The sequence below is a fragment of the Aethalodelphis obliquidens genome, unplaced genomic scaffold (assembly GCF_003676395.1).
Source record: "Aethalodelphis obliquidens isolate GAN/ISIS:26980383/991018 unplaced genomic scaffold, ASM367639v1 scaffold30, whole genome shotgun sequence".
Classification (NCBI taxonomy): domain Eukaryota; kingdom Metazoa; phylum Chordata; class Mammalia; order Artiodactyla; family Delphinidae; genus Aethalodelphis; species Aethalodelphis obliquidens.
Genome location: NW_020837974.1, coordinates 15,540,586 through 15,545,128, shown reverse-complemented (window position 1 = coordinate 15,545,128; position 4,543 = coordinate 15,540,586). Strand labels below are relative to the sequence as shown.

The following is a 4,543-nucleotide window of genomic DNA, read 5'->3' as shown; positions in this document are numbered from 1 at the left end:
GAGTCTGCCTGCCGATACAGGGGACGCAGGTTCGTGTCCCAGTCCGGGAAGATCCCACATGTCACGGAGCAGCTGGGCCTGTGAGCCATGGCCGCTGAGCCTGCGCGTCTGGAGCCTGTGCTCCACAACGGGAGAGGCCACAACAGTGAGAGGCCCACGTACCGCAAAAAAAAAAAGAAAAAAAAGAAGTGAAAAGGAAAAATTATTAGAAAACATCTCCCCTGTATTGTATGGACATGGTTTTTCTTACTGGAGAAAGTGTGTATGGTCTTTGAACCAGTGTGGGCTCACGCTCCTTTTCCTGCCTTGGGTACATTAAATGAGGTATTCATGTCCTAAGCAGTCCTGACTAAACCATTAACTTGTGGAGTGATCCTGGGAAAGCCCCACTCTTGCTTGCAGAAGCGACAAGATGGACAATGTCTAGCCCTCTCAAAGCTTCAACCAGGCAGAGGGAGCGGCGTGCCTAAGGACATGGGGAGGAGGAGGGGAAGAAAGTTGGTGCCCACCAACTCCAGTTCCTCATCTCCCATTGCCTCTCACCCCTTTCACTCACAGCTTCCAGGCCCACGCTCTCCTGGGCTGCTCTCCTGCATGCCTGTCTAGTTGCTAAATCCCTAGAGAATGAAAGGAAGAAAGAACAGCCGCCCAGGTCCTCCAGGCTTCCACACACTCTAAGGACCTTTAGTAGTACTAAGCGCTAGAGCCCAGTGAAAACTGCTCAGAGGGACCCTGAGGAGTTGAAGCAGGAAGAAACGGCCAGTCAAACTGGCCCCTGAGGTTTCCACAGGGTGTGTGAAAGGGCGGGCTGGATGGTAATTGTTTTTGCACATAAAAACATGGTTTTAATTTATCCTTAACGCCTTTCTCTCTTTGGACGTCTACAACTTGCTTTTTTTTTCTCCTATTTTTTGGCTGCACCACATGGCATGCGGGATCTTAGTTCCGGCACCAGGAATCGTACCCACTGCAGTGGACCTCCAGGGGAATCTGCGCAACTTGCTCCTTTTTAAGGTCACAAGATCCTTTTCTTTAGGCAAGGATGGTGTCCATCCCGGGGCAGTTCCCTTCATTATTGACTTTTGTCCCGTTGGAGGAATTAGGTGATTTTGCACAGCCTCCTCAGCTCTGGACTAACTAGACATCCATGTCTGTTTTGATGCTTTAGTTTGGAATTCCCAGAAAAAGTTTTCAATATCAGAGACGCAGTGTGGAGGAGAAGAAGAGCATGTGCCCTGGAACCAGAGGGATCTGAGTTCAAATCAGACTCTGACATACACTCAGTTACCTATAAAATGGGACAAAGAATAATACTCCCTTCACAGAATTGCCCTAAGGCCATAGAGATAAGGTCTGTAAGTAACCTAGCAAGAAGGTCCTCAATCAATAGCAGCCCTTACTATTGTCTCTACCGTGTTCCTTATTCTTGTGTCACAAAACTGACCCTCTACCGACAGACCTTTTAAAAAAGACAGCAGTAATAATAGTAATAATAATGACGTTGGCTAGCATTTATTGAGCACTTATTATGTGTCAAGCACACTTTTAAGTGCTTACATGTATTAATTCATTGAATCCTTACAGCAAGCCTTTGAGCTAGCTTGGTTATGTTTGCAGGTAAGAAAGCCAAGGCTCAGAGAGGTGAAATGACCTCAGCCGAGCTGGGATAGAAACCGAGGCAGCTGGGCTTCGCCCTCCTGATCTAGGCACCAGAATCATCAAAACGTCCCCCGGAGTGAGCACCAGGCAACTCAACCCTTCTCAGGGAGCAAGTGTACCAATTCCTCCAGAAGCCGATTTCACTTGCCGGGGCCGAAGGGGTTATTCCCACTGAGAAGCCCGCACCCCGGGTTCCTAGAGCGGCCGCGCTGGGGGCGGGAGGAAAATGCGCTTCCGGCCGTGTCGGGACTCGGGAATCGGGCGGGCTGGCTGCAGGCTGCGGCGCTCGGACCCCGCCTCGGCCTGGGCCTCCCCGCGGGGAGGATGAGCTGCGGACGGGAGGAGGGGCAGGGCTCCAGAAAGCGGGGACTGAGCTGGGGAGGGGAGGGCCGGCCCGCGCAGACCAGGGGCCCACCGGGGTGCGGGGAGTGGGGGGTGGTGCCCCTGAACTTGGCCGCCCCGGAGGCTTGTGGTCTTTCCACCGCAGGCTGGTCCGGGGAGGCGCGGGGCGGGCGGCTGTTTCTCCTGGAAGGGCCAGCAGCCCGGTCGCCCGCCGGGGCCCTCGCCGGCCCCTCCCCGAGACCTCGAACGTTCCAGAGCCCGGGGTAAGACTGCGTTCGCTCGTTCCTCCCCGCTCCCAAGTGCGGCCCCGTCCGCCTCGTGCTTAACGCCCACAACCTACCTGAGAAGCCGGCGGCATCACCCCCATTTTGTAGGCAACTGACTTATAAAGTCAGTTTATAAACGGGCTTATCCCAGACCCTCAGGGGGCCAGGAGCGGAGCCAGGACCGCGCTGCGGTGCTCTGACCCGCGGACTCATTACCGGCTCAGCATTCGGATGGTGGGTTAGCATCAGGCTAACTTCTTTCAACTCAGCAGGCCTGAAACCAAGCTGGTTGGCCTTTTCTCTTTGCGAGAGAGCTGGTTCATTCCAAGTCGAGTTGGAACTCCCAGTTATCTTTTCTCCTGCCACCCCCTCTGCTTCCCCCATCTTTTCCTTATCATCTTGTTAATCTTTGTCTTTTTTTTTTCCCCCCAACCTACCTTTCCAGTCCCACTGCCACCATCTTTCAGCTTTCATTGCTGCAAACCTGCGTTGTTGCAGTAACCTTCAATCCTGACTGCTTCCCCTGTTATTTCATATGCCACACCTCCCCACTTTACTCCAGTTGCCCCGAAACCCTTGCATCAAGCCACTCCCCTGTTCAAACAGCCCTTTTAGTCTATCAAACTGAAGTTGTCTATAGGCTCAAGTCAGACCTCTCGAAGCATGGCATTCAAGGCCATTTGAAACTTCACTTCAGCCCATCTTTCTAACCTCATCTCTCTTGGTTCCCTAAATAGAGGTTATAGACTGATAGCTACAGTTGGAAAATGTGTTTCAATGGTCGCAGAGTTTCTTTTCAAAATTCAAGTTGGGACTTCCCTGGCGGTCCAGTAGTTAAGACTGTGCTTCCAATGCAGGGGGCACAGTTTCCATCCCTGGCCGGGGAACTAGGATCCCATGTGCCACGTGGCACGGCCAAAAAAGAAATAAAATTAACAAAATTTGAGTTGATATTTAACATTGGGAGATTCCATTAAAGAAAAAATCAAACAGGTTTCCAGCTTTCGATCCATCAAAAGAGCTGGAAACAGCAGGCCGAGGTTCTTGCCTCCAGCATCTAGTTTGAACCGAGCAGTGGCTGCCCCCTTTTAGATAGGGCTGTGTTTCCCAGTTCACCCTAGTCCCGTCCACTCCAGAATCCTCCCTGTCTCTGAGCCTGAGGATCAGCTGTTGTGCTTGCACTGATGTTTTTCCTAGAATAGAGAAGTAGGTTTTGGCTCCTGGGTTTCTATCAAAAGGACTCAAATGGAAAGTAAACCCAGAGGGACCTTTGTGTAAAGACAACAGAGAGAGTAAGCTCCCAGCATCCTTCATGCTTTTCCTTTTCTTTCTTGGACCCCATTTCCATTTGAATTTTCCACTTGCCCTACAGGAACCCTCACATCAGCTAGATTGCCTCACAGTCTCTCAGATGAACCGGAGGACCATATCTTTGCAGTATCTCCTCCAGTGAGTAGATTCTATTCAGCAGTGTCCTCGGCTTGTTCTCCTATTCTGTGAAACCTTCCCTGACAACCAAACATCCAACCAACCCCATCCGTCTCATCAGCATTTCTGGAAGCCAGGCACTAGGTTAGATAAGTATGACTAAACCACCATCATTTCTCCCTTCCCTGGATTTCTATGGCCGTGCTTGAATCAATGTCTTATACAGCATCTTGCACATGGTAGGCAGTCAATAAATAATTATCAGCTGATAAATGGCCCTGTCACACATGTCTTATCCTCGTGGTTGAACTGTAAGATCTTCGAGGATGGGGTCCAAATTGGATCTATCTTTGCACTGCCCTAGCAACCATTACAGTGCGCGGCACATAGCAGACACGTGGTAATGGCTAAGGAAATAGGTGCCGTAAGGAGGTGCCCCAGACAAGCAATAAATACCGAGTTTCAGTGCAGTCCCATAGCTGGAAGCAGCACCCCTTGCTCCCCCAAGCCCCAGAGGAATGGAGAGGCAGCCCCAGAGAAGAGAGAGCAGAGGCTTACTCAGTCCTGAAAGCCAGGAGCACTTCACAGACCCCTCAACCTGGAGGCTCTGCTCAGGATTCAGCTAAATCTACATCTAGGACCGAGCTGTATCCACGTGACCTTGTGAGTGAAACCCAACCTGATTCTGATTCTGAATTCCAAGCTCTAGAATAACAACAATGGTTCACATGTACTGAGGCTCCCTCTGAGCCAAGCACTGCCCCTTTCTACACACCCATGGCCTTCCAGCCTCTCCAGGGCCATGGCGTCAATACTGTGAGTATCTCCTCTTCACAGAGAGAAGGCCG

The 4,543-nt window shown here is 51.3% G+C and overlaps 1 long non-coding RNA gene across 1 annotated transcript; it reads left to right on the top strand.

Annotated features, from left to right (window-relative positions):
* The first annotated feature begins 1,903 nt into the window (after positions 1 to 1,903).
* LOC113630669 (uncharacterized) lies at positions 1,904 to 3,968 on the top strand. Its single transcript, XR_003437055.1, has 2 exons — positions 1,904 to 2,264; positions 3,640 to 3,968. It is a non-coding gene; the product is annotated as an uncharacterized LOC113630669 (long non-coding RNA).
* The last annotated feature ends 575 nt before the right edge of the window (positions 3,969 to 4,543 follow it).